The sequence below is a fragment of the Limanda limanda genome, chromosome 6, assembly GCF_963576545.1.
Source record: "Limanda limanda chromosome 6, fLimLim1.1, whole genome shotgun sequence".
NCBI classification, from domain to species: domain Eukaryota; kingdom Metazoa; phylum Chordata; class Actinopteri; order Pleuronectiformes; family Pleuronectidae; genus Limanda; species Limanda limanda.
The window spans coordinates 10268850-10280361 of NC_083641.1; positions in this window are offsets into that span (position 1 = coordinate 10268850).

The window sequence follows — 11512 nt, forward strand, 5'->3', positions numbered from 1 at the left end:
ATGCCAAGCAGGGCCATCAGCAGGAATGGGAAAATTATGCAGCGGAATGCCTGAGATCAGTGAACCATTTTGCTCCTTTGCCTCAAAGTGACTTCAGATGGATTGGAAAGAACCATTATGCAAATTGCAAGAATTAGAAACACATTAAACATGCAAATGCGAATATTCAACCACCAATAATCATCATGCAGGGCCAACTAAAACGCCTAACTCCCAAAATGTGTCGGACACGTGATTAGAAGTCGGTCTTTTAGCTCAGGTTCATTGTTGATAATAAAGCCAACTTACAAGAAGAGGAATCCATTTTTTTTTATCGAAGTAAGTTTATACAGGAAGTTTAACCGCTACACTTAACCACAACCATCCAGCAGTTGGGAGCAAGTGCACAAGGGATCTTACCAATCTTTCTGTAGGGATTTAAACCGGCAACCTTTTAGTCCCAAAACCACGTCTTCTTACCTCCCTTCTCATAAAGACACTAGTTCGGAGTTCATGCTGTACATCAGCAGCCTTTAAGAGGGGATACTGTTGTACAGAACTAAGTCTGACTGAGAATGATTCCTTTGGAACGATGAACCAGTGTGTTCAGGTTTGAAACCTTCAGATTGAAGAAAATAGCACATTAAGGCCGTATTGATCATGTGCTGTTAATGGTGCTCAGTGTCTGTTGAAAATAAAAACTGGTGTTTGTAAAGTTCTGGGATGGTAATAGTGCGTTTACACCTTCACTTCCCTCCACATTGCTAAAACAAATAAAAATAACTAATATACGGCTTTAAATAGCTGACAGACATATTTTTTAACAGAATACAAAATATATCCATCAATCAATCAAAATGTATTTGTACGGCCCATATTCTCAAATAACAAATCCATTAACTGGGCATCAAGGTGGACTAAAATAAAACTATTGTCACGGGTTGTTGAGGGAGAGATGGACCCAGGATGCAGAGGTTATAAAGAAAGGGTATTTAATATAACAAAAGGCTTTAAACAAGACACAAACAAAACATAAAATACTAACACTGAAGGGAAACAAGAACATGAGGATCATAACCCAAGTGACAGGGGGCACAGAGAACACAGAGGATCCAGGACGGGAAAGCTGGGCGAGACAGCAGACAAGACAAACCATATATGACTATGTGTAAACACGAGTACAACCCAACAAGGGACAAAGGGAAACACAGAGGCTTAAATACACAGAGGGAAGGCAGGGCAATTACACAGGTGAAACTCATGAGGACTGAGGAAGATAATCACCGACAGGAAGTGAAGACAGAAACAACACACAAAGAACACGAGACTACAAAATGAAATAAAGAGAGTGAAATAAAAAAACTAAAATGACAGAACATCACAATAATTGCTAAAAAAATTCAACTTTTAATGTAGAAACTTCAGAGACAGGTGAGGGATCACAAAGGTCACAAATGGCATCTGTAAGATTATGGTCCAAGACAGTTAACTCATTTGTTTTGAAGACATGATCTTTAGGTGACCTGGCGTTGATCAAGTGGATGGGAAGAAACAACAAAGAAGACATTTTTTTATTCCAAAGTGTGACACATGGTCTAATTTATCCAGCATTATTTATCATATGCTATCAAACATAAAGGACCAAGTCGTGGGAAAGATTCTGGTTTATTGCTTCAAACTACTTCAGACCAAGGGAAGAAAAATAGAAAATGACAGATATTTGTTAATTTTTACTTAAAATTTGAATTTGTGTAGACTTGGTAATTGTATGAAATGCATAATAAGCCAAACATCCATTAATGTCTGGTAGAAACAGTATCAGTGGGAAACGTCTCTGAAAGTAACCATGAGAGCCGAGCTGTGAGGAAGCCACGTGGAGCAGAGACGAGCTGCTGCAGCTGCCCTCACAAACCTTTCCTCCATCAAACCCTTTGAATATCAGAGTCGAAGAAAGGAGGACAAAGCAGAGGTACCACTGTTGAGGGATTTCCCAGAGGGGGGGGCAACAGTTTGAGACATCTCTCAAATCACTACAGTGACAGGGGAAAGATGAAAAAAGATAACAGACAAAGACAGCACAGGTATTTTCCACATAACCAAGCGTAAAGCACGGTGTCACGTCTGTTCTCTCGCTGTTCTGCAGGAAATGTGCCTCTGCCGACACGAGCTCAGAGACCATAAGTGACATCTTCCCAGAATGCAAACAGAGTGGATGCAGTGATGAATGTTTACATGGCCAGAGTGAACCTGGAGTGGGGAACGATACCCAGAGGAGAAGAGGCAGCAGAGAGAGGCTCACAGACACCAACAGGTGGGACACTGGGACTGTACGGAGCAATGCATGTGTAAATATATTCTTCTATGGTGACCTGCTAAAATCACCAGGCTCCTGTTTGGAGTTTGCGTGTTCTCTCCACGTCTGCGTGGCTTTTCTCTGGGTACTCTGGAGACTTCTGGTCAAGTTCAGTTGAGACTATTTGGCTCCAACCCCCCACCACCATAGAAGGATGAGAGGTATAGATAGTTAGTCATTATTAAGACATATCTTCCAAGTGAATTACTTTCAATTCTGCATTTTTATTATTTCATGACTGGGGGACATTGAGGGTTTAAGCTTCACAATCTTAAGTAAAAGCTTAATAAAGCATTTCTCTATTAATATCTAAGTAACTCAGCGTAAAATTAAAACAAAACTTTTTCACATGCCTTCAGGTTTCACCCAAAAACAATTGTCTATATAAAACTACACAAACAGTGAGATCATCAAACACACACGACTACATGGTCCGTTTTGAGTTCTGTGGGTAGGACGTTCCCTTGAACAGATATCTCTCCACAGACACACTCAGAGTTACTGAACCAGGGACCAGAGGCCTCAGTATGTAGCAGAGAATGGAAATCCTATCCGTCCTGGTGAGTGTGGATGAGCAGGACAGGAATGTCACAGTTGCTGACGGTGCAGTGAAAGGCCGCGAACAGCACACCAGCCTGGCACCTGTCTGAGAAACATTATTGTCCTTCATTAGCCTTTTTCACCAAATACCAGCCAGAGCAGCTGCAGACGTGAGCAGGAGCAGTAATCACCCTCAGCGTCTGGGAAAGGATCAAACTCACAGGTTCTAAGTGTCTTTTCTTCTCCTGAGCCACTGATGAGAACAACAACGGATGTTCCAGGTTCTGTCGGTTGCCAGGCGAGTTCATGTCTGTCACTGAACAGCTGAACCAGCTCAGGGTCAATTACAGTCTTTTCATTCAATAGAACATGGAGTCAGGAAATCTTTAGGTCATAGAGTAACGTTCAAATTTATCATCGAACATAGGACATAGCATTGGTATTGCTACTGGTCAGTCTGAAGGTAAACATGCACAACACATTTGAATAAACAAATGAAATGTATGTATTAGATAAAATATGACACAGTATTTATGTGCTGAGGTATAATGTTAAAGCTGCACTGTTGAGGGATTTCCCAGAGGGGGGGGGCAACAGTTTGAGACATCTCTTCCAATGTCAATGTTTTTAAATTATCAATGGAGTGAAAGAAATCCCTCAAACTGATGAATCAACAGATCACTGCTTTGCAGTTCAGATTGACATACAAAGTCATCACCATGCATGTCCAGATGAAGATATGAGGGAAATTTAACCTCTGCTTTTAACCCATCTGGTGCAGGACACACAGAGCAGTGGGCAGCCGTGTACGGCGCCCGGGGAGCAGATGTTAGGGGAGTAAGGTGTCCCTTGCTCAGGGGCACTAGACAGGGTAGGGAGAATCCTCTTGGATTTTTGGACAGATCAATCCAGGTTCGTCTTTTTGTTGTTTCTCCGTGGAGTCGAACCAGAGACGAACCAGAGACCTTTTCTGCCCATAGTCCAAGTTTCTACCACTAGTCCACCGCCTCTCCAAAGGAAATATGTCCAGTACGGGGATCGAACCCGCGAGGATCGAACCCGCGTTATTAGCACCACGTTCTAACCAGCTGAGCTAACCGGACTGGTAGTTGTTTATGTTCCTGCCTCCACCTGTGCATTTCATATAAACCTTGTCTCCTCCACTTTCCCGTTCAGAACAACGAAACTGCAGCTTTATTTTCTGCTCAAACACAGACATAAGTTTTGTTGAGTTAATCATTTCATTTTTGGTCATTAAACAAACCACAAATTTGCTTCAAAAGCACCATTTCAAAACCAGACTGTCCATCTTTTAAATCGTTGTTTTGAGACATTATTGTGGCTGAGAGCCACAGGCAGGTTAGGAGAGTCATAAAGCACAGAGAGAGAGAATAAAACAATTCACCTCACGATGGAATGGGATTTGATGATGCCAAAAATAATACCAACCTCAGCTAGTTTAGATGATTAAGCTGCTTTTTGTGGTCCCTGAGCTCCTGGGACCCAAAGGCAGTGGCTGAATTTGCCCAACTGCTACCAAAACTCATTCTCTTTCATATGGTTTCAAAATTAACAAAGAATTTGGAATATTAATTGTATTCTTTGGAACTGACCGCAGTACTCTACTTAAATTTTTATTTAATAAACTGAAACATGGAATAACAGATTCCAAACTGACCAACATCTCCTTATGCAGAAACCAAGGATGAAGCATTGGTGCAATAGGCTATCCAGTTATGTTAAAGCCATGTTTATAGTATGGTATAGCTTTAAACAGCAGGAAATACTGCTCCTATAAGCACAACTATCCCCATGTGGACACAAAGCTGTGAATCTGCACACTGCTGAGCGACTGCATGTGTGGAGAAAGCCTGGCAGTGTGATGTGGGGAGCTGCTGGTGACCTTCAGAGGGCAGAGCTGTAGCTCACAGGCCTTTTCCAAACACTCCTACACAACCCCAGAGATGAGCCCTGACATGAGGTCAGTCTGCAGCAGCCCCCCCGGCTTTGCTTCACCTGTCCTCTCGATCAGCAGCACGCACCCCTGGGCTATGTGCACACACCAATGCTACCGAGTGTCAGCTGCCCACGACCTGTGCACGGCACATCTACCACCGTGCACGAGGAGCAACACTGGTGCCGGGCGCTTGAAGAAAAGAGACTTGTCAACCAGAAGTAGCACAGGAGATGTTGACATGACACCGAATGACAAGACAGAGAGCAAACATCATGAAAAATGAAAGACAGCTTTGAGTTTTTTTGTTCTGGTCTTTGCAAACAGGAGAGGAACATCCTTCCAAACACACGGAACACTGTGCCCCGTTTACAGTCACACAATGAGGAAACCTTTTCTGTCCATGAGTTGTACCATTTCTACTCATCCTTTTAAATACTGCCCTACAGCTGAGCTTCCACAGAAATCTTTGAATCCGTGCTTCTTAGTAGAAACTCTGACCAAATCTTTGATGGAGGTAGAAGAGCAGCTCTGAATTGTTTGAATTCTACTCAGCTACACCGACTGAACATGCTCTGTGTTGGCAGCCATGTTGTCTTACAAAGAATCGGTTCACCCAAATGACACAACCTACAATTAAAAACAAACACACAGTAGAAGTCAGATGTTTAAAGGTCCAGTTGTTCAGGATTTAAGAACCCCCCGGAATCCCCCAGCAACAACTGGAAAGTGTGGCCAGGGAGAGAGACGTCTGGGGTGGGCAATTTGTAGGAACTGCCCTTTAATATATCTCCTGTACCGTCTTAAATCAAGGTTGTCAGGTTTGACATTTACAGTTACATGTAAGCTCCATGGTTACAGTATATAACTCATGTCATAGGTTAGAACGGGGGAAGTACTTAAAAGATAGTTACTATGGCAACCTGTAACCACTACATTAACCTTATATATTAAAGCACCTTACTTTAATTTGACTGGAAGTTTGACATCACCTGTAGCTGACATGTTTAATGCTGTGAAACCAACCCTCAGTAACATGTTACGGAAATTTAGCGCTGATTTCGGTTGATGTTAATCTTTATCATCCATATGTCTCCACCTGTAAAATGTTTGCTGGGAACAGGAAGCAAATTAAAAACCCATCACAACCTTCTATATGGTTGCGTGTCTTCCTTGGCGTTGATATTGCTGCGTGAGCAATATCCTCCTTCAGCGCATTATTAATGGCCTTTCTTTTTCTAGATGCTTGTGGGTAGAGAATGATCTCCGTAGTTACACTTGTGCAGATATCATTCTACCTAAATCATTATCTAATAAACCTGGATTTAAATAAATTAAATATGAAAAGTTATTTCTATCCAGAAATAATGCGAATTACACCATGAGATAACAGGTACACAAGATAATGAACTCATTAACTCAAGAAAACAGCTGAGCTGAGAGTGTCAGCAACAACTAAAAAGATTTTCTTTTGACCAGTTATAAATAAACAAATCCAGTTGTATTTAGCCTCTAGGAAACTGTGACAGACCTTTGTTTGAGAAATCTGCAGATTAATTGATAATCTGACAAGCGAAGGTCATTCCTGACGTTGGAAGCAGCATTCGAGGAAAACATTGTCAGCACAGGATCGATTTAGTGAAACTTTTGATTACATGAACATCAGCAAAGAGAGCTGTCATTTAATTACAGACGTTAGGAAAATAATTGAATCTGCAGTGAGACAAATCCATGAAATAAATAATAAAAAATACTTTTTGCTAAAGACATGCTTCAGTCACAGTGAGAGGAGGAACAGCAGGAACCCTCCAGTTCCTGATGGGGAAGCAGATGGTTTGGGCTCCAGGTCCAATGCTCCCTGCCTCAGCCTGGCCCTGCCACAGGCAGTGACCTCAGGCCTCCACGTCGGCCTGTTTTCCCACAGTCTCCTCCCTCGTGTTGAAAAAGAACCACTATCAAGTGGTTTGCCCTCCGAAGCAGATGACAGTTCAGAGAGGCTGTCAGCCGTTTGCTTGACACGGGGTCAGAGGCAATGACTGCAAGTCAGCCAAAAAACAAGATGGACTGTCAGCCGCAGAGCCCGGGGGGAATAGAGAGAAACAGCAGCCACATTTGGAAGGGTAATGAGCTCAGCGGTGAGGCAGCCAGGAGGAAACACTGAAGGCTCGGCATGTTTTTACAACATCTTCTTGTCACTGTCTCTCTCTGGGGAAAAGGTGTGCCCGCCCCCCCACCGTCTGTCTGTCCTCGCCTCTGCCTCTCTGCCTGCAGAGATGTGCTACAGCGGCTAAAAGGCTAATTTCCATCCTTCAGCTCATGAATACTGTATGGCCACAAGTAGTTCTGATTAAGAGGGTACAAGGGCCTCAGACAATAATCTGCAATCTCTCACCAGGCGGAGGGGGAGCTGGAGGGAGACAGGGCCGGTGGAGGAAGAGGAATAATTTATGCTTCATTTTTAAACTAATTCAAACAGAGAGAGGCAGAGGCTGTTTAAGGGAGGGCAGTTTCGCATTTCAGTGTAATATAAGGGAGAAGCACCTGAGAGAATTGCCTGAAATTGCCATTTCCTCATCCTGTAAGTGCTGAGGCAGCGCAGCAGCTTTTTGACATGGTGAGGCACCGGGGGGGGGGGGGGGGGGGGGGTGTGTGTGGGGGGGGGGGCAGCCGGAGGAGCAGCTGCAGCCGCCGGCCGTTTGGGGACATTCCTCTGTAGAAGAGCCAGAATTCACCATGGCCTAGCAGCTCCACAGATGATCTGACCTCCCCTCTGGTTGCCTCCTGCTGGCTCCTGCTTGTCAGTGAGACTGCACCGCAGGCTGGGAGCAAACAGATAAAGGGCAAAATGCATTTGACCCGTGAAGAGAAAACTGCATGAGACCGACCTCCCAGTCTCTGTGCATTCTCCCACAGATGAAATGTCAGAGGCGAGGATTCCTGCCTTATTGGCGCTAAATGTATTCCATATATCTAGAAGTGCTAATGAAGAGCGACTTTTCAATTCATTACCACCAACCGCTGCCTTTTGATCAACTCACTTCAAATGGAGGCCTTGTATTTTTTACCTTATTTATGAATTTTGTAATTCTACCGTTTCTCCGTCCTGCTGCAGCTCCTGCTCATGACCAGGCAGTGTGGTGCAGTACTCCAAAGAAGCCCAGTGTGAAAGGAGGATCTATTTTTTGTGATAAAAAATACCGGCCATGTTTAAACCAAGCTCCAGTTCGTGAAATTTATCAAATCCCACACTGTCTTCAAAAATAACCCATTTCTCTTCCAATTTCCAACTAAATATATATTTTTGGGGAGCGTCAGTTGGGGATTACTCGTCCCTCTGTGGTGATTTCTTAAATCACTGTGCTAGTTGTGTGAAAGCTGAACTGAGATTTCTTGGCACTGGGGACCGAGGAACTGGTAACAGTGGTGAAGCCGTCGCTGGTCCTGTTCTGTATTGATTCTGGTGACGTTTCATCACACATGAATTAGAGGGAGTTTGACCTTCTGACCTCAGTGAAGTTAGAAATCCTGCTCACAGTCCTGGTTGCACACAATCATTGTTTACTATCTTATGTGCATATATATGCTACTGCCCATTGTGATATGCCAGTGCTGTTCACTCATCTTATTGTTGTAGAAAATAATGTGTGATTCCTCTTCTTCTACAATCCCCAGTGCCTTAAGAGACCATCGTTGTGTTATTGTAAAAGCATACAATTGTCATTTTACTCTTCAGTTTACACTCAATATTGAAAATGTGGATATTTTTCTTTTTCACATTATTTTTCAAAATCAAAAGCTTAGATTTCTCAGTCACTCTTTGGCAGCAGTTGCAGCTTGAAGTCGTCTCGGTTGAGTTTCTACAAGCTTTTCAAAGACTGTCTTTATGTTATAGTTATTACATTTTTTTACTTTATTTATATAGAATTTATTTAGAAATTAATGAGCTTTGTTAAGAACGAGAAGCTCAGCTCCTGTTGCAGCAGGATATGAAATATAAGTCTGACCAGGTGCTCTCTGGCTCACTGGACTGTGTGTGTGTGTGTGTGTGTGTGTGTGGTTTGCAGTGTTTCTTCTGGCTGCTGTGGTTCTTTTCCTACACGTGTCAGTCTTGTGATAGAGAGTCCTTGGTTATACCACCCCCCTCATCTGGTGCGTGCTGGGATAGGCTCTTTGTCCTGCAGTTGGCTGTACGGATGAACCTTTTGACAACAACATGTGTGCAGCACTGACTTAAAAAAAACATTTATTGTGGGGATATTGCAGTCGTGAACCATGTTTCCCTGATCACAGCGAGAGAGCATGGAGGTCTGTTGGAGAACTGACTGGACTCTGCTGTGGTTTGTCAAATGTGACAATTCAATTACATTTGAAGGAAAAGTAAAGACAGTGCTCTGGTGCTGAAGCAGACTGAATCCACACAGCTGTAAATATACTAAACAACTCAAAGTCAAATGATCGTGGTACAAATGTTTCTGATGGTAAGACTGTTCTTTGGATGCACATAAACATCTGATTAATCCACATGAGGGACTTTATCTGCTCATCTGAAGTTGATGGGAATGAAATGCACAGCACAGCCCTCACATGTATCAAAATATTAGATTGAATATTGATCAGAAAAAGATTACATCTTAGTTCCCACTCCGTCATCCTTCAAGGACACTTAGAGCACTTGAAATTAAAGTCGACGTGCACAAGCCAACACACACACACTCCATTCATCTCCATGACTTTAGAGGACATTACAATGACTGACATTGATTCCCCTAAGAACTTTGACTACTATGGCTTTATATCTGTATATATATATATATATGTATATGTGTATATATATATAAACATATATACACACATCTAATCATAAATACCTTATCTATCCATCCTGTTATCTCATCTTATTACAAAGTGTTTAACCAGGTCAATATCAACATTAAACTCTATTGCCTACAGACTATCATTTCTATGGAAAGCCATGTCATTGCAGTTTATTTTAATGTAACCTGTACATTATTATCATTGACAGTAGAAAACTTGTCTGGACCAATGTGATCTCTGTTTATTTCTGTTGCTGCTATTATACAGTCACTTGGTTTGTTGTACATTTAAGTCTACATTTAAATATGTTGCCTCTGATGAAGCTGTTGCCCCGTTCACCTTGTGTAACCTTCTAATATGTATAACCACTGCTACACAATGATCATCCCTACATGGGGAACACATCAGGCAGTCTTTGTCTTGGCTGCTGCTGCTGTGGGTGACGCACGCTGGCACGAGTCAGACATGTTTCCTCTGTGTCTTGCTGGTGTTGCCACCATGGTCACATAAATATTTTATTTACAACAGACAAGCTCAGACATTCTCTAACCTCATACCGTAGCCTCACACAGATTATCCTGCACAGATACTGTACTAGACAAGAATTTAAAAAAGGCCTGGCACTGGATAACAAACAGAATGCTGTTATTGATCTGCAGAATCATCCGATATCAAGCCTCTCGTCTGGTGATGAGAATATGTTAGAATTCAAATCTACTTTGACCATTGGGTTTCCATTTTTATGCTTCATTCTTACACTCCACTATATGTATATGTTCCTACTTACTTTTTGGATCAAACTTTTACACAGTAGATGATTTAATATGCTTTTAAAATACAACAAACAAACCAGAGGTTTTAAACCTTTTTGGGTTCTGACATCTCACAAGCAGCAGTGTGTCGCCGGGTCACATTTCAAGTCACTGACTTACAGCTACATCAAAGACTGATGTTTTTCCTCTAAACTTCTTACATGGTTACATTCAGTGGAGGAGGAAGTACTCAAACTCTTTACTTCAAGTACAAACAAATGTATTTAAGTGAAAGTACCAAATTAAGTAAGCGTTGCCTAAAGTATACTCAAAGTATTAGAAGTTAAAGTACTGGCCGAGGGTATCCTCTTCCCTAATACAACGGAATACTGTATCATTATGGCAGTCTTGGCCTCTGCACAGTCAATTTGAAGCATCTCTTCACCACCAGTGATTCTGATGCTGCAGGAGGCGGGGTCTGATGTTATCTGCTCGCTCTGATTGGATGAAACAATATAATCATGTCACACAATGCATTGTAAATGTAGTGGAGTAAAAAGCACAGATATTTGCTGACATAGATGAGTAAAAGTGAAAAGTACCGGGAAAAGAATCTACTGCATGAAGTCAAGTACAGATAGAGGAACATGTATAGTGTACAGTAATGAGGTAAATGTACTTTGCTTCATCCCACCACAGATTTTGTGCATCAGTAATTTTACCATTTATCATCCAGTATCCTTGTATATGAAAAACCACTCGAGCCAGCTCCACCTGCAGCCATAACACACACTGATGTGTCTGTGTTAACTATAAGGAGGTCATATATAATAACACGTCGCACAAACCTTTACTGTAGTACTGTAACTACATTTTAGTGCTGATGGTTATCAGCCTTTACTTAACTAGGACCTTTACTTATAATAGAGTACTTTCTTTACATTGCTGCACTGGTGCTTTTACATAAAGGATCAGAGTACTTCATTCCCCTTAAAATTATTAACTTCTGACTACAAAGTTTTTTATGCCAGTCCATTTAGTGTTTGAAAAACGTCAATCTGGACGGGAGTGCTGAGCGGACTGACAGATCGGTAAGACGACTTAAATCTGCAGTGAAAA